The sequence below is a fragment of the Accipiter gentilis genome, chromosome 5 (genome assembly GCF_929443795.1).
Source record: "Accipiter gentilis chromosome 5, bAccGen1.1, whole genome shotgun sequence".
NCBI classification, from domain to species: Eukaryota; Metazoa; Chordata; class Aves; order Accipitriformes; family Accipitridae; genus Astur; species Astur gentilis.
Window position 1 is genome coordinate 24,452,268 of NC_064884.1, and position 19,228 is coordinate 24,471,495.

The 19,228-nt window shown below is 42.8% G+C and overlaps 1 protein-coding gene across 13 annotated transcripts in view; it reads left to right on the top strand.

Moving 5' to 3' along the window:
- Positions 1 to 800: 800 nt before the first annotated feature.
- Positions 801 to 19,228, top strand: part of EYA4 (EYA transcriptional coactivator and phosphatase 4) — a 157,614-nt gene continuing 139,186 nt past the window's right edge. For 12 of the 13 annotated variants that reach the window (XM_049800753.1, XM_049800751.1, XM_049800755.1 and 9 more), the window contains exon 1: positions 801 to 934. The gene's annotated coding sequence lies outside the window, so the exon portion shown is untranslated. Of the gene's footprint in view, positions 935 to 2,375; positions 2,870 to 19,228 lie in introns of those variants that run through there. The other variant, XM_049800754.1, reaches the window with a different exon arrangement.

Below are 19,228 nucleotides of genomic sequence, written 5' to 3' on the forward strand. Positions count from 1 at the left end.
CCCTTACAGTGTCGGCTGACTGTAGAAGAAACGAAAGGAAGAAGTGAAGCGCGGACTTCGGTACCTGTACTCGAGTGGCTTAGCGTCAGTCACCCCGCGCCCTTCAGGGCCCTCTCCTCCTTCGCTCCCACCACTCCCGGCTGCAGCAGCCAGGGGGTAGCGAGGGTGAAGGCTCCAGGCCTCGGGGGACAGCGGGACGGACGGGCAGGGACGCTTCGGAGCAGCTCGACGGCCGGGCCAGCCGGGGGGCCGCGGGCGGGCGGGCGGCGGGCCGTGCCGGCCGCGCTCTGCCGGGGGCCGGCGCGGCGGCAGCGCAGGCGTGCTGAGCGGGGGGGGCCCGGCCCGGCCCGGCCCGGCCCGGCCCGGCCCGGGGAGACAACGGCGGGGGCAGCCCGGCTGCGCGGCGAGCAGGGGCCGGCACAGGGCGCAGCCCCGGCGGCACCTCCCGGCACAAGTGCCAAGCGGCGGCCCGGGGCCGCGCTGGCTCCTGCGCGCCTCGCCCCTTGCCTCCCCGCTACCTTTTTGGGAGGGAGGGGGTTACCTTTTCTTAGCAAAGTCCCGTCCCTTGCCAGGGCAACTTTCTACGTGCCTGTGCCTGAGAGGCAACTAGTTGCACTCGCTGAAGTGCGAGGAGTGTTGGGCTTCTCCCGTACCAGCCTCCTCCTCCTCCTCCATCTGCCCCCCCCACCCCCCGCCCCGAGTCTCCCCTCCCGTTTTGCTCCGAGTTGCGCTTTATTTGTGTGTGGAGAAAGGGGGGCGGCGGTGGGGGGGGGGGGGGGGGGGGGGAGAGGAACACACGACTTGTTGAGGGGATGTGCTGTTTTTGCCAGAGGAACAGTGCGAAAGGGGAACCTCGGCTCGGAGAAGGGACGAGAATAAATAAATAAGGAGCAGCCCTAAAATAAAGGTAGCGGCATATCCCGGCAGCGAGAAGGTGAGTGTCTCTGACTTCCCCGTCCCCGAGTCTCCCTCCCGCCCCTTCTGCTCAGAGGTGGAGGAAACCGGTTCCCTGTCGCACGTGCATGTGTCCGTGGAGATGGGTGTGTGTGCGTGTGCTTCTCTTTAGGGTGTATTTAGCACTGTTTTCCTGTGGGGCGGGCGACAAACAAAAGTTGCCGCAGCGCAGACGTGATGGGAAGGAGCAGCCAGCGGGGCCGTCCGCCGCAGGGCACAGACGGGCTTTCGCCCCCGGCCCCGCGCGAGTTTATCTGCAAAAAAAAAAAAAAAAGCGGTCTCCGGTGGGGACGCGGTGACTTTTTGCCCGTCCGGCCGGACTTTCTGCCTCTGCCCAGGTGACAGTCCCTGCCGTTTTGCCCTCAGCCCTGGCTGTTGCCGTGGCTGCTGGGGTAAGCCCCGGCACGGCTGCCATCGCATTGTTCCCCGCTTGCGCCTCCCGCCCACCCCCGTAGCGGCGGAAACGGGGGGCCCGGGCTGCGCCCCGCGAGCAGCCGGGGGGATGCCGGCCCCAGGGCTCTGCCGGCCGCCGGGTCGCCCTGCTGACCCACCGCGCCTGTGAGGGCCGGGGCTGTGGCCAGAGCCGGGGCCGGCTCGACCGGGGAGGCTGGGAGGAAGCAAGTTTTCTGGCGGCGGGGAGGCGGCCTCCGGCCAGAGCGGCATCAAAACGCGCAAGGACTGCGGCGAGCCCCTTCCCGAAACACCCGCTTCTGCCGGCGAGGCTGGGGTTTGGGCAGCGCGGGGGCCGAGGCAGCTCGGCCGGGACCCGCAGGCACAGGCGGCGGCGGCGGCGGCAGCAGCGGAGGTCGGTTCCGCCGCCCGCCCTCCGGCCCTGCTCTGCCCCAGCCGCCGGCAGCGCTCGGGGGTCTCCCCCGCCTGCCTGCCTTCCTCCCTTCCTTCCTTCCTTCCTTCTTCCTTCCTTTCTCCGGGCGGAGCGCCGCCGGCGTGCAGCCTTCGGGGTGCCGGCGGATGGGGCAGGCTGGCTGCCTGCCGGCCGGCAGCCGCCGCCGGCGGGGCTTCTGCAGCCGCGTTTCTCGGTGCCCGAGGGGAGCGGGGACAGAGCCGGCCGTTGTTTTCCTTCCTCGGCGTTTCCTCTCCCTGAGGGATCCCTCTCGCCTTCCCCCTCCCCCGCCCCGGCTTGTTTTTCTTGTGGGTTAAAGACAAACCGGTGCGTTTTCGGGCTGTCCCACCTCGCCCTCGCCCCCGCCCCCGGCGCGGGTCCCCGCTGCGCCGGAGGACGCAGGCACAGGAAAGCCCCGGCGCGGGGGTCCCGCCGCCCTTTCCGCCGCCGGTGCGGGGTCCCGTGTTTTGGTTTGAAAGCGTTTCCACGTGGGGAAACCTCTCCGCGACTCTGTGTGTGTGTGTGTGTGCGCGCGCGTACTTGATCCGCGAGGAGGTAACAGGATTCTCCGTGCTCAAACCCGGCGGGCTGTTGGCCATTAATTCGCCTCCCGGGCTGTCACTACAGACACTTCCAAAATCAGATACCCGCGGAAAACCGCCGGCTGGGTTTCACAGGGCTCCGGCGGCGCTTCTCCCCGAGCCGTGCCCGGGCGGCGTGGGGGGGTGGCCCGGGGCCGCCGCCCGGCACTCACCCGCGGGGGAGCAGCCCCACGGCGCCTGCCGCCGCGCAGCCGGAGCGGGATCCCACGGCCGCGCCGCTGCCAATCGGTAATTGGCATCTAAAGTTTCATTTACGTTTATGAAACTGCCGCTAAGGGCCAAGTGGGTACGGTGCTGCCCTCCCGTTATCCCGCGGGCAGGATTTAAAGCGGAGCCCACGGAGGTACGCGTTTGTCTCGCGAGTGGCGATGTGAAATAGCCGGTGTTTCCAGAAATCCTGGGAGGGACGCTGGTACCAGACAAGGGAGCGCCTCGGCCGACTCGAGTTCGAGCATGAAGTCATGCTAGAGCAGTAAGAAACCAGTATTTTCAGTTTTCTGAGTTTTGTTTTACGTGTTTCCCTTGCTGAGACTAGAAAGTCTGTCCAGGGTAAACTAACCGACAGTTTAGAGTGAAGCGTACAAAGCAAGCATCTTTTCTCTAGGGTAAATATTTTGGGGGGTCTGACCTCAGTGTGTGTTTGTTACTTGAAGAGCGTACTTTGCCTTAAAGCTCAAGTTATATCATTGTTTCGCTTCCCTAACGCTCAAAAGAGAAGTTTCGTGAAATTACTGTGGGTTTGACTTTTTCTCCTAGTATTTCTGAAAATGCTGCCGAATAACGCATGTTTGCATACCTACAATATGTATCATACCGTAAAGTGGAAATACAGATTGACATTTCTCTCTCTTCCCCGTGAGTCTTCCTGTATGTTTGACATCTAACATTAGCCGGGCTATGTCCGAAACAGCTCTTACTGCTTTCTTTTCAAAATTCTGATATTTATGTTACCGGATGTTCTTCAGTCAAATTTAATAAAAATGAAAGAGGAGTATGTTGACTAATCTTGTATGTATCTTTGTTCAGATAATTCATATGCACTTATAAGTTGTTGTGTGTATGTGGTTGTACTGCTAATAAATTTAGTTGAAGGTTACCCTTGCTGGATTTGTATTTAATAATGGCTTCACAACACTTTGCAATAGAAATTTATTCTGCTGTGTGGATAACGCCAGTGGAATAGATCAATTCTAAACAGGGAATTTAATGAGTAGGAGTCTGGTGGGTTCCCAGTTAATTGCAGTTCCCAGTTAAAATGTTTCAAACAAGGCAACTAGAAATACAGCTATAGATAGTAGTACCCTTTGCATATTTTTAGCCTCTGATGCAAGCTTTGAGAGCTACTCTTTAAACTTTATACAACTTTTACCTTTCAGTCCTAGAACTAAGCAATGTTAAGCACCAGCATTTGGTATGGGAAAGGTACCTGTGTGTTTCCTTGATGAGCTGGTGTTATTGCACCATGTTCAATCTTCCAGTGTTAAAATTTGAACTGATTTTTCCTCTATTAAATATGAAAGTGCATACAGAAAGAAGAAAGAAATTCCTGGAATTTCTGTCAAATGCTCTACGACTCAAGTACTAATTTTTTCTGTGTTATCTTTTTCTTTCTTGAAAGTAGGGTTTTTATGAACTCAGGGTAAAACAGGTCTCTCTTTTTATAAGGAGAGTTTATTCAGCATACCCCTATATTGCAGCTGCTGATCATATTTCATAGAGCTGTTAAAGCACTTAAAACCTAAAATTAGGTACTGTCTGGTAGTAAATATTTCAAATCACTCCTTGAAGAAATAAATAGAGAAGTGGGCTTTAAAAAAAAAAAGACGTTTTGAAATATATTCTTGAACAAAAGTAATCTTGCTTTGCTTTTACTCAGAATAATGCAATTACAATCTAAATCACTGATTTCAACAGTGTGCTTTTTCCTTAGGTTTTCTTCATTTTCTGCACTTTTATTGTGATTTTATACTGACTTTATTTGATATCATAACCTGGTACTTTGTTCAAGCTATGTTTACTGCAGCAATGCTTGTATTAACAGGTATTGAATTAACTTCTAACATACCTGTACTTCCAGTGAGTGTTCTTCTGATACTAAGAACTGAAATGTAAGTTCCTTTGCTTCCTGGTGTGCATGTTTCTGTAGGGCTTTTAATTGCAGAAGGTGTACGCTTGCTTTTTTCCAGATCTAAGATGAGTTAATTTACAGATTAGTGTTTTTAATTGGGGGTGGGGCTGTGGGGGGGTTGTTGTATGGTAGTTTTCTATTTGTCTTTTAGTTGAACATGGGAATAGGTTTATTTGCTCATTATAATTCATTGTTAGTATTGTCAGGGTTTGCAAGAGGAACACAACCACAGGGGCATCAGACTAACAGACATCTGTCAAGTTGATCAGGTATTTTTAAAGCTTTTTGAAAGGTCAGCTCTAAACCAAGTCTGGTAGAAGAAAGACTCAAATGTCTTTGGTTTTTACTTTGTACTTGAGAAGCCACTGTTATTTGTACGTATCTATAATCTTCTTGCCATTTTGCATTAGAAAAGCAGTATTTATGTTGTGCAAGTGGAAGACGAGTTTTGATATTTGGTCATCGATTGAGAGTTTTATAAGTAAACTTTTAATATGTGGTATTAACTTAATATGAGCTATTTTTTCTTTTTTTGGATTTAAATATTGTGTAAATGTGTGTCCAACTTAACCTTTTCTGTCATTGAAAAGCGCTAATTGATCTTGCTGGCCCTGACATAATAGTATAGTTTGATATTTGAAACCTTTCAGCTTTGGCATGGCCCTTTAATCACCCCTGAGATTTCAGGGCATGGTTCTACTGAAGGCATAAACCGCTACTCTTTTTAAAATTAAATAAAAATTATTATTAAAAATAAATTATTTTTATGGTCTTTTAAAGTCAGTAGATGTTTTACTTATCAAAGCCCCAGGCTTTACGATATACATTAAAAACTTTCTGATTTACTCATATGTATTAGGTGACATTTTAGATATTGCTGTACAGAAATCAGATTTTTATGAAATAATTTTTTGGCCAAGTCCACACTTCTGTGTTGCAGCGTTATTAAATCTGTCATTAAATCAGAAGTGCTTAAAGGAACTTGGATGCAATTTGCAGTGCGAAAGCTCAGATACGAAGAGTGTTTATCTGACAAGTAAACAATAAAATTTATTTGAAAAGGCAATAAAGCGTAGATTTTTAGTCTACACTGTAGGTTGTTGTGCTGCCAGAAGGATTGCTTTTGGGATGCCTGTAGTACCGGACCTTGGTGAAAACTATTTTAAAGCAGTTTCTTCTTTTTGTCTCTAAGCCTGAAAAACGTGTCGAATAGCCGCCCTGCCTTTTGCTTTTATGTTAAACAGTAAAATTACTTTGATGATTGATTATCCTATATGAAAATGCATCCCTGGGCAGTCTCACTCACAGGATTGTATATAGGCTAGCTGTCAAGCTTTTGAGCAAAATGTCAAATGCTGATGGCTGTCTGAGCTATACTACAACTTAAGCTTTTTGTTTTCAATTTGTTTAAAATTTCTTCATGATAAGGGAAGATTATAATGAGGAGTGATTATCTTCAGAACTTTCGGAGGCCCATATACCGGTGAGAGTAGTATGTATTTGGCTTTAAGCTACTAGGCTTAGGTGCTAGACACTAAACTTTGATTTAGACTGCAATTACCATGGATTTGAAAAGAAGGATTTTGGAGGTTTTCTGTGCCTAAATGCCTTTGGAGGTCTGTGTCCTTTTCCTAGAATTAAAAAAAATAAATAAAATTGTGGTGATTTTTCATTAAGCAGCTGTCCGCAGAAGTACAGTGTAGTGAGTAATGTTGCAGGACTGTGTAGGGCTGTTTAATTGGATGTAATTTAAGTGCTGTCTCTGAAGAACTCAAGTCTGTCTGGGCTGACTGAATACCGCGTCTTTACACCAGGGTTGCCTCCTATTGTGGCTGGACTATACAATTTGACTAATTTGGAGCAGCAAATTGCAAAAAGACCTCCCAAGGCAACCTGCAAAATACTCACGTACAGAAGACTGATTTTCATATAGGTGATAACTTTTTAGTTACGTATTTAAGTTAATATGCGCTATTTTTTTTGTCAACATTAAAATTTATTACTCTTGTGATGTGACCCAGTGTAAGTTGACATTGTCAGCAATGTAAAGAATTACTGCTGCCTTTTTTTTTAATTGGGTAGACGCAGCAAGTAACTGTTCTTCTCTTGACACATCTATAATTAAACCACAAAAACCTACATTAAAATACCATGAAGGGTCTGATTCAGATCACAAAAGTAAAAAAAATACAGAGCTGAGTTTGCAACTTTTCAAATAATTCTCCTCTATGACTATGTGTATATAACTATTGAAATCAATGCTGGTGCATGAGGTAATTGGAAACTTAACTTGATGTTTTGTGCCAGATCCTTAGCTGTTGCAAATTGGAGTAGGAATGTTGAAATTACTGGAGTGGTCTCACATTATGCCAGATAAGTATCTAGTCCTCTATTCTTAGTGCAGTCTGGTGGTTTTTTTTTTTGGGGGGGGGGGGGGGGGGGTATTGTAGTATACTTTATAGGTGTGAGATCACATGCACAGAGAAGTGATCCATTAATACTTAGAAAAAACAAAGGAGGGTTAAGTATAAATGTCCAAATCATATATTCATGTTTTCTTCCATTTTAAGACATTTTCATACTCTATGTTAGAATATATCTTTTTATTTTTTACAGCATTTTACAAATAACCACAGAAATGCCTTTTACAGTAATTGTATTCCTGAAAATGATGCAGTTAGTTAGAAATATTGTTAATTGACTGTATTCTTTTCAGTCCTTTCAGGCAACTTCATTGGTCATAGAAGTGAATAGTCAGGTTGTGTTTACTCAGGGACGTTTCGTGAATGCCAAGCCTATTCAATGAAGGGTATGAAGTCCATTTATCATGTTCAATCCCTCCTGGATGTTCCTTTTTATTTACTGTAGTGTATTCCCAGAGAATCACAGAAAATAAAGTTCATCTTACTCCCAGGTGAGAGTGGCTAAACCAGCCTCTGTACACTCTGGTTTATGCATCCTGACATCACACTGTATGTGAGGTCTTTCTCCCAGCTCTCCTGAGTGTCCCGGCATAGACATGGTTTCACAAACCAGGCACAGCTCGGGCAGATTATGCACATTTCCTCTGCCAAGTTCTAGCAATGCAACTCAGACTCAACCTAATGTTCCTGTTCTGGTCTTCTTAACATAGAGAACTAGGGAGCTGGAAACTAATGGGGCTGAATGGTATAGAGGTTTTACAAATGGAATAATTATATTCTGGGAAAGGGTCTCCAAAATAAAATTTCCAGGTTACCCCAAGGCAAGATTTGGAACTGTGGTAGGTTTCCCAAGTGGAAAGATTAAAGTACTTTTCCACTTAGCCACCTATTTTTATGTTTATTCTAATCTGGTGTGATAGAAGGAGCTGTTGTAATGTTTGTATTAATTTGCTTCAGTTGATTGCCCCTTCGGAGAAGCAATTTTTTTGTTCAAAGCACCATCCGAGCGCTGAGCTCACTGTGCAGCGGTGTGGCTGGGAGTCACCTGCAATAAGAGCTCTTTCAGCTAAAATGGCCAGCCGATGTGTTTCCTAGTCATTTCTGGTAGCTATTTAGCTAGGATTCAGCTTGTTTTCCAACAACTTTCTGATTAAACTATAGTCCAGTTTCTCCAAGGGCTAGCTGAGTAGCCAGATTTTTGGCTTAAGAAAAATGAAATGGAAGGAGTTACTCCTTGATAGTTGTGAAACTACCCAGCTTTTTGGGGTCTTGCTTAGGTCTGCATTGAAGGAAGTCCAAGATTAGGACTGCAGCTCGAGTGATGCTGTCAGATCAGGACTAAGCCTGCAGCAGTTTGACTGTACGGTCTGTAGGAAGAGGGCCACTCGTTTTGCTCTGTTTTTACATAGTTTGCTAGGGGTATTGGTTCACATAAGCAGTAATAGCAGTAATCTGCCTGTGACTAGTTGCTGTGTGTGACCACCCGAATCTGAAGTTCCTACGTCCATCTGTTTTCTGTGGCAGAGGACGGAAGAGCACGAAGCTATGATTTCACGTTTGGTGGCAGTGCTTCTTAAGCAGCCCTCACCCCTCCTCTGCCGGCCACTCGTTTAAGCTGGATCCGTTCCTTGCTGTGGTCCACAAACAGCTGTGCTGGCACGAGGCAAAGGTCGGAATGAGTGGCAGCACCCGCGCTGCCGAGGCTGGCACCGGCGCTGCAGAAATAGCTGCGGAACCACAGTCTCCGTTACCTAATCTGCCACCTCTGTTAACTGAAGTGCAGGGTCAAGTCTGCGGGATAGGTGGAATTTTTCAGAACGAAAACATTGTCTACAAAAACGATCCCTTGATCTTTAACCGGAAGGTTTTGTTGATGTGGGTTTTTTTAACTAAAACTAAAGTCGCTGCAAATAATTTGCAGATATACGTGCAGGTTAGAAAAATAGGGAAAGTTATGGTACCTTTGGAGGGGACAGCTGTGATGTTTTCAGAGGCAGGCAGGAGTTCAGATGCGATACCAGACGACAGAGCTTTTCCGGGTACGTGTACCGCTGTCCAAAAGAGGGGCTCCCAGGCATCAGGCAGAGCGTAACGGCACTAGGAGGAGAACGTCATCACTGAGGGCTGCAGCGCTTATGACGGGCTGCATCCTTTTACCGCTATTCCTGGGGAAAGAAGTGGAATAATTTCTCAGAAGTGGCCATTACTTAGCTGTCACTGTACACAAGTGCTTAATTTATGGCAACTATTTTTTATTAGTCTCCACTGTCACAAAGTATTAACTTACATGCTATCGCATTCCAAATGCCTTTTTTATGTTCTTCCCATATAATACTGAAATATGCATGCTATACCACATCACGGGCTTACAAACACTCGAGCCTGCCAAAGTAGCCATATTATTTTTGTTGTGAGTATAAGTTTGATTTCTAGAGATGAGTAGTGATGTAATAAGGTTCTGTAAGGGGTTTGAGTTGATGTGACTATTTGATTAATAAACTTGAAGGATACAAAATCAACTTGGCAGAAATGAAATGGATGAAGCAGCAAACTAAAGCATAGATTTCAAAAATACTTACTTGTTAATAAGTCTTTAAAGAGGATACTATAACAAAGAGTTTTTCAGAGGCTAGTCATCAAATAAAAAGCTATTTATTATTTTACTTGTGACACAAAGTTTAGTGAGTTCTACAAGAAGTAATACCTTTGATTAGATCAATTGCCGACCTAATAAAAGAGATCTGTCTTCTTACAAACGTCCTTGTACTTCGGTTGTTAGAGTTTAATGCCTACAGTACTGCTACTACAAAGACTGAGGGAAGAGTAAATAATGAAGAGAGCAGATTGCTAAGAGTAGTCTGGCTTGTTCACCAAACTGAGAGCAAGCAAACAGTATGTGCTTCACTACAAGCCAGCAGTTTATTTAAAAAAACAACTGGAGGCCATAGACAATGATCAGGATGGTATCATAGCCAAAAAGGGAGTAGGAATTTAAACAAAGTACTAGGCAGAGTGTGAGAGGTGTCATTACCTGTGTAGGTAGTATGGGTGCAGCTACTATCGGAAGGCTGTGCCCTCTTTCAGCTTCAGAAAGGATGCTTGAAAAATTGGAGATGTTCCAGATATAAGACCAGAGGAGTAATTAAACAATTGGAAAACATGTCTTCCAGGGGATGAGCAGATTTTAGTTTACCAAAGGAGAATGTAGCATAGTTTGATCACAGCTAATAAATGTCTAAATGGAGGAAAGGAAATCTGGGAAAGCATCCATTGTCAAAGCAGTTGTCATAATTAAAATCTGGGAATACCTGTTTTTAAAAATTACTTTGTGTTGCACGTTTAATACTGGCTCTCAGTAACAGAGGCTCGCCTGTGGGATGGCGAGCTGTTCCATGGACTTCACGTCATTTCAGTTGCGTCTGGGGACTGCTGATGGGCCAGGAACCAAAATGAGTGCAGACAGCTTGTGTGAGGTTCGGCAGCAGAAAAAATGTAGACTACGCAGCACTTCTAATACGGGTTTTAGCATTTTCTTTGTGCTGGACAAGGGTGGCACATAGGAATTTTGCTACTTTTCATTCATTGTGTGCTGATGGTTTCAGGTTAACTTGACAGCCGCCGTGCAGCAGTGTTAGGTTTGGTGAGTAATAACTGTCCTTCCATTCTGTCAGAAGCCGCCCGAGGTGCGTGCTGGCACCAGCAGGATTTCCTTATTATGGGACAGTTTTACATTCACATTTTTTGTTTCCCGTTGTTCAGTAATTCCTTGAGAATGGAACACTTTCTCAAATGCAATATTTAGGGGTTACTGTCAACTTTAATTAAGAAAAAGGCTGTATTTCTCCTACCAAGCCAGAACCAAAGTACCCATGTTTATTTTTGGTGGCTTTACTTTAATATTTCTTTCTGGCATTTCAAAATGTTCCATTGAAGAACTGTATGTGAAACACATGCAGTAACAGGAATGGCAGCTGCTGTCCAGGAGTGGGCAGTGACGCTGACAGCTGAAAAGGAAGGGCAAGCTGCGAGCTTCCGCCTTCATCAGGATGTTTCTAGGAATCTTAGCGAGTTTTTGAACTCCTTCGGTAACTGTCATTGCATACTCACACTGCTGAATACACTCTTCAAACTGTGGCATGGCTTTTTAAAACAAATAGGAGGTACAGATACTATGCTGTAACAGCTTTCATTTTACCATGTAATTGGATTCTTTGGGCTGATTTATCCAGCCTTGTAAAACTGCTTTTTGCTTTTACCTGGAGGATGTGCTCATTTTTAGGTTTTCCTAAATTCCTAACTGATAAGTAGGGTTTCTGGTTTAGAAATAACCTTTGTTGTTATCTTATTTTTATGTCACAAAGTGATTATTTTTTTTTATGCGTGAAGGGTAAATTTGACATGTCTTTTGGGGAGAGGATATAATAAATAATTAATATTTTCAAGTTGACAGTGTCGCTTTAAATATTCTGGCTAACCAAGCATAGCCTTTTTCTTTCTGTTTTCAGTGGCTTGTTTATAAAGAACTGAAATGTTTTATTTGGTTTGTTTTCAGCTATTTTCTACCAAAAAAAAGAGAAGGAAAATGTCTCAGAAATTAACCAAAATATGCTGTGTAGTAAAAACCAAAATCCTTCCCCCTAAAAAAATCTAGTTGTTCAAAACATTGAAATGGCCAGCTAGTAGGAAAATAAAATTTTTATTAAAATTCTAAAAGAGTATGCTTCTATCTGTGGCACCTTTGCATTACTTTTTTTTTTTTCCCTTGGGAACCCTCTTTCTTTTTCTTAAGGATTGTGTGGGTTTGATCAGTCATGAGTTTGAAAACACTATGTTAAATTTTTTTCGCAAATCAATTTCCCTTAATTTTAGGGGAACACTGTGGGATTCTAGATTGGATTTGTTTACAAATCCAGGCCAGAAACAGTCTCAGCATTTGCTTTCTTTATTTCTGGCCACAATAATCTGTAATTGATTAATCTGAAATGAGTCAGAAGAGGTCTATGTAGCTGCATACCTTATCTAAGTGTGAGTGAAGAGGTCTCTCGCAGTTGGGAAGCCCCCAAGCATCAGTGGATTTGCGGCTCTGGTTTCAATCTTGGCAATTTCACGGCGTATTGTGCAATGTTAGGATAAGGGAGGAATTGCAGAGTTTATAATTCTGTACTCTGAAATTCTTAAAGCTAATCCTTTTTATTTGTTGCACAGGTATGGGATGGGAGTGGTAGGAAGAGTAGGGGAGTCAGTTTTAGCCATTTTTGGGTACCTGTAAAATTGGTACCCTGTTTTGCAAGAGAGAGAAATGCTGCACTGAGGTATTATTTCACCTAAAGTAAATGAGATACAGTGCTTGCAGTTGTTTACCATTTGCCAAGAAGTCTTTCTGTTTTCTTGGTTTCCCCCTTGTTTTGTTGTACGATGATAATGGGACAGCAGGCAGATCTCTTGTCTGAGACCCTCTCCGTTTCTTACCTGTTCTATGTACCTAACTGACACAGAGATCTCATGGTGTGTGTTGCTCTGCTTTTTTGTCCTGATGCCTGCTTTTTACTGGTACCAAATGGTTTTGTGGTTTTGTGACTTGTTTCTAAGTTAGAAGTACCTGATGCAGAGTGGAAATATGATCTTAATTTTTCTTGAATAAAATGTCCACAAATGCCACATAAGCAATGCCACCCTTCAGGAAACTCAGTTCAAGGAAGCAAACTGCACTAAACTGACAATTATACAAGTGTTCACCAAAGACCATGCAGAATTTGCAAGACTGTGTGTAACAAATATATAGTGACTGGCATGAAAGCCAATTATTTGACTTTTGAGAAATTTTCAGTGTATTACGGTTTGTTTGGTGGCATGAATTGTGTCTGTTTTGATTGCCGTATTTAATGTCTGGCATGAATTAATGTGCTCAGAAAGGAAGATGGAAATAACAAATTATGTCCCAGTTATAGATGTGTAATTTTCCAGGGGAGGGAGAAAGTAAAAAGAAACTAGATGAGCACAGAACTATAAATGCGTGATGGGTGTTGAAGATCCTTTCCCTGTTCTTAACATACATCATAACCCACTAAGGATAATTCTGTTGGCTCAAGATGTGGAAATGGCTGAGCTGTGTTACCAGGAACAAACACTCTTACATCTCCAGCAGGGATCATAGCAAGACCCTAAAACTTCTGTGAATCTGAGCCTCAGGGTTATCAGTGTCCTGATGATAGAATACTAGGATTTTATTTTTAATTCCTATTTTGGTTTTTGTGCTAGTAATATCTGACATTGCACCTTGACACTTACTCATTTCAGAAGCGTAGTTTCTATATACATTAGAACATATACTTTCTACCCAGTTTAGACATATGCATGTTCTTATGCACATCCATGTTGATGCACATCAATGCTGGATACTCTGCTGGGATGAGAATGCTGAGCGGGTCCTGAAGGGTGGTCTGTGCAGCCCCCTCCATCTAGCTAGTACGCTGTCACCCGTGCATTTGCTGTGAGAGCAAGGACTCTTCTTTATAGAGGAAGTGGCTTGGTCCGTTTGCTTTTCAGCATATCCTGGAAATTTGTCCTGTATTCCTTCCCTGTAAACGAGTAGCAGGACAGCGTGTGTGCTTGCAGTAGGCAGGAAGTTCAGTAGCGCTCAGAAGCCTACGGAAGTTGCGCGAGTTGTTGTATGAACTCCTTGAGTAATTCTGCTAATTCAAAATAAGGAATAATGTGTCTTCTCTATTTAAGCAATCCATGTGCAAATAGAAGTCGATGTAGGCAGGTGCTCAGCAGGACACAAACCCCAGCCAAGATGAGCTGCTTCCACCAGGGGCCACTGGACGCGCTCAGAGCTAAAATAAGCTGGGGATGGATGGATGGATGGTACGGCATGTTCTCGTCTCAGCTGCAGGCCAAGAGCTCTGGGTGAGGATGGAGGTCAGCATTTTGGAGGTCACTCATAGATGGAGAAGTGGGTCCCAGTTGTGCTACCAAGGGTTCCAGAAAGCTCTAAAAGTTCTCTAAGGGTAAAATTCTCATCCTCAACAAAGCTAAAAGTGGGCTGAAACCAGACTGATCCGAAGAGAGCTGTATCTAACCGTCCAGAGATGAGGACCTGAGGAGAAAAAAAAGTATTAGAAAAGGAGGAAGGGAAAGATTAGTATTCCATATTCCCCTTAATTCTCTAGTCTGTGGAGCAAGATTTATTTCTGCAGTGCAGTATGAGTTTTTTGGGAGGCTCATTTCGCTCATCTTGATAGCGGGGGTAAACACCAGTTACCTCAACTAAGCCTAAATACACATGCAAGATTCCCAAGCCACTTCTACTTCCTGCAAGAATCCTTCTTAAAAGGATTAAAAGGAATGTGAAAAGAAAAATTTGAGAGCTAAAAGAAATTTAGAAGTTCTGTATATTTCTCTCCACCTGCCAATTTTCCTCAGGAAAGCAGTACATGTCCCTGACTAGGTCATACTGTCAGGATGGCTTTACTTGCCTTTTTAACTGTTTATTATGTTTATGGTATTTAAAATTTGTTAGTCATTTGCTCTCTCTTGAAGTTAGATACAGATAATAATATTTCTTACTTTTTTTGCACTAAAGAAGAGTTGTTTTTATTAGAGTTGACACTCCTTTCAAGAAAACACAGTACTTGTGTAAGAGAAAACACAAAAGCCAACAAAGCTAAAAATTGGTTAATATAAATATATATAAATATAGATTAGTTCTAAAATCAGTTCAAAATATATCAAGTAATAGCTCTTCTGAGATTATTTTGAGAGTTGAGTTTTCATTTTGCCTTACAACATAAGATAAGAAAGCTGATGTCTTATTTTTCTGCCAAAGCGTGGACAGACAGTTTCTAGAAAGCCCTATGATTATAATTTTGTTTATTTTAAAAGTGTCAGATTAGCATGTTTTTCTTATTGACTTGTCTGCTAATAGTTTCACTTGAGTTTTGAAGAAAGCTATGTTATAAAGCACATCAATCTCATTCCTCATCTGGGGCATGAATCTTTCTTCTTTTCCAAATGTGATACTGTTAGGGACTGGGAAAGCAGTATGGTTTTGCCATCCAAAATACAGTTTTGGACTGTAGATACAGGCTAAGTTGAAATTCTAATAAATCAGCATTTGGTTTCCTTTTCTTTTAATTTAGGTTATGTTTTATCTTTTTCACATGAGACTACATGTGATGTGCATGCAGACAACTAGAAGAATGTTTTCCTAGGTAAGCACTGATTGAATGTTAGGTGGTGCCTCTTTGTTGCTTGTACCCTCTCTCCTGTTCCTTCAAACAAATGAGTTTCATGGGAAACAACTAGCATGAAATCATCTAATTTAGTGAGATTGTAGTGCATATGCACAAGTTCTAGAGTGCACTGATTCTAGAGCAATTAATTTTCTCATTACCTGCCTTGCATAACCTTTCACAGTGCCTCAGATGTGCTCTTCACTCTCCTCAGATGTTCTGTAGGAACGGTGCAAACCCACAGTGGCTTGCCTGAGGCTGTCCTCATTTGTCGGTACCTTACTGCTGCACGTCCTGCATACGTTCAGTTGCAGTTATAAGTGCTAAGTACTTCTACTATCACAGGTTGCTGAAGTAGAGCACTAGAAAATGAGAAATTGCTCTGTTTGTGATCACTTCTCACTTAACTTTTTGACTCTCAACCTGTGGCTGTGATAGAAATGAGTTCTTCTTTGTGGCCATGAGTTAATCGTGTTAACTGCAGCATCCTCCTTTTTGTTAATTTTTTAGGCTTCTAATCGACACATTTCAAAATGTAAAAAACAATACAGTAAATTTGACTGGGATCCTGCAGCTCCTGTACTATAATGCCTGAGCATCACCATGACACAACCTCAGTAGAAGTAGGTGTTCTTCAGATGAAGCAGAATAAAAAGAATGTGACAATGTGCCCAAGGGGATCATTATGTGAAAAAAATTGTTGTCGTAGAAACTGAGGACCACCCCCCCGTAATTTAATTTACAAGACCAACTCCTAGTGGACCAAGAGAGGACTTTCTTTCTAAGTTTTTGGGATGAAGTGAAAGGGAGGAAAATTTTTGTCTGTTGGCCAAACTCCTCTTCCAGATGATGGATTCTTCTTGGAGCTCCATTTCTCCATCTGGCTGACTGGAGGGCCTGAAGCAGCCTCTGAAATAATCTTGGGAAACGCCAAGTGCTTTAGGGCTGTTTTTTATCTGTGGATCCTCAAGCTTCACATTCTGTCTGGAGCCTGTGAAAGTTGCAGCACAGGATATTATTAGACATCCCATAGAAAATGAAGCTACCTCAATCAGTTGTTTATTTGTTGCAATCCTAGTTTTCTGAAGAAATAATTGTGAGGGGAGAGATCACATCCTTGCTGTCTTACATTTTCAGTCATTTACAAAGCAGTATGCAGCAGATCCTCAAGTAGTTTTTTATTTTTTTAACTTATGGGGGTATCTCTGGGAGGAAACACATGTTTCTCCTCATGGTCAAGTCCTGGAAGTTGCAGTTTAAATTTGATGAAGTGTTTTATTCCCCCAGATAAAAATAAATAAATAAAAAATTAGATTTAAATGCATTTGTTGATGAGGAAAGTCAGGAATCCTCCTAATTAAGACATTTCTTAGAAAGGTAAAATTTTTATCTGGGAGCATAAAACACTTCATCAGTTTTAAAGCCACATCTGCAAGGACTAGATCAAGAGCAGAAACAGGCATTTTTCTTCATTCTGGCTTGTCTGTGAGTTTAAGACTTTTAACAACAGTTTTAAAAATAGTTAAACCCAGTTAGAAACACTTGAAATATAATAGGGATAAGAGTGCCCTCCCTCCCTCTGTTTTTAATCTGGTTCTCTTGATGGGATAAACTACAAGGTTGAATTGGTAACTGGATTATTGCCTCATAAAACAGCACGAGGTTACTATTATCCTTTAATTTTATATCTTTATTAGGGAGTAATGTTGGTCTTATTTAAATCACTGACTTCTCTAATGGTTTTTCTCCTCTTTTACAAATTTATAAAACTAAACCCTAAAGGATTTGGTCTAAGTGCAATTGGCATAACTGCCATTATAAAAATCATTGTGTTAGCAGTTGGTTATAATCAGCTGCTTTAACTGGGCTCAAAATGTAGCAAGATTTAGCTGTTGATAGGTAGAATATTGATAAAATATTAATTCTGAATTTTATTTTTAAAAGCTCCATTTCCAGTAAGAGTATTCAAATTTTAAGGCAGTGTGAAGATGAACAACAGAGCCTTAGAAACTATTATAATATAGCAAGTTTGTGCAAAGGATATATTTAACACGTTGTCTATTTCTGCAAAGATTAAACAAGCTTGTCTTTGTCTTCAGTTCAGTAAAGTAAGTTCAAAAACTTGTGAATGTCAGTCTTTTTTAGAAGGTAACTAATACAAGTGGCTTATTTAATGATGAGTTCCAGTGGATACATCGACCTGAATTTTTGGGACACAACACACATATTGTGGGTGAGTCGTAGGCAGTTCTTAATAGTAAAACTCCTGTTGGACTTACATGCTCAGGATGTATTTAAAATATTGATACATTTTATTTTTTAAGGAAGAATGTGACATCCATCTCTTGATTTCAGTGTGCTTTGGTTAAGATCATGGTCGATATGGAAAGAAACATGAATATGAGTCTATCTGTTATGGTATGGCTTTGTAGTTGAGTTGTAGTTGAGTTTCACATGGAAAGTGAGGGATCTGTCACCTTCAGTGACCGACAGAGAGAACAGAGCATTTAATGTTTGAATGCAAGCCAGGTACTGACTTTCAGTCAGTAAACTTAGAAACTAGTCAAACAATTTGTTCTGAATCTTGTATTTTACTACTGAGTGCTTGACTGTTTCTCTCTGCAGGCAATCATACTAATGCAATAACATGCACGCACTTCAAACTCTTAATTAAATTAAAGCAGATTTTGTGTTTAAGTTATTCATGGAATATTTTAAGATTCGTTATGAAAATTTGCCTTTATGTTTTGAATTGCCTCCTTTGGCAGGGGCTGCACAGGAAATGCCATGTAGAGCTGCTTTCTCTCAAAATACCCACTGTTCTTGGTAGGGTCCTCTCTGAAATTTGCCTATAGTGGGTGTTTTAAAGAAGCCTTTCACTTCCCCTTTTGTCTCCATTGGACAAAGACTGCAGAAGATTTTTACAAATACAAGGATGTGGGCTCCACAGTGACCGAAAAGCAATGAGAGGTGGTTACTGTTTTAGTGAAGGCATCATGGGTGAAGACGTCAGTGTCTTGGATCCCTCTGAAATCGAGAGGAGGCTGAAGCCATTTTGAAAAAAAAGGAATTATTTTCAGCTTTCTGACAAGGTGAAATACATGCAATATGATTTGCTTGCAATTGGTCTTTTCCTTATGTAACATCATGGCAAAAATTAATGAAATCCAAATGCCAATCTTTTTGAAACTTGGAGAAGAGGAGAGGAGAACAGGAGTGTGTAACCTGGTGGCAGGAAAAGGGGGAAATTACGGTGAGACTGGAAAGAAAGTAGACTGGCGCTGTAAATGTGCGTGTGCGTGTGTTCTAGGAAATACCTAGATGCAAAACACAAGGAAATTTTGGGAGTTACGTTTTGGGGGAGTAAAGGGAGGCATGGCAAGTAAGTGGCACTTCAGACTAAGGGAGGGGGCATTCACAGGGCAGTGTAGGGCGGTGGGTGGGGGTACGTGGGTGCAATGGCTTGTAGCTCCTGTTCAAATGTGCTGCAGGTGCCGACAGAGCTATACATTGTTTAACCTCAGATGAGTAATGGTTACGGTTATGCAGGGTGGAGGTAGCATGACATGTAAGTGCTTGCTGGTCAGAATTCAAAACAATCCCTAATATGTTTATGCTATTTGGCACACTCCCAGGTAATGGTTTCTTGGGGTGCCTTGTTGATAAACAAATCCAGGTAATATTGATAAATAAATCCAGGTTGCTTGGGTTCCTTAATTTATGTGTTTACATACTGTTATATATTTTGTTTTCTTTTAAATGTAACACGAGCTTTGATTAATAGTATTATGATTATTGCATATATGAAATATTGCTGGCAGTCATTTTGTTCTAAATTATGCAAATTTGCATAACTCCAGAGTTGGTCTTTTCTGAGAATGGACATTGTAATTTAATTGTGTGGCTTTATAGTTAAGGTTACCGTAATCATTCATATGCAGAACTCTTAGAAAATAGAATTTCCCTATTGAAGATCTCAATATTTGATGAGAGTGATTCACCCTATGAGAGAAGGCATAGCTATAGCAGGTAATTAGGGTAATGTC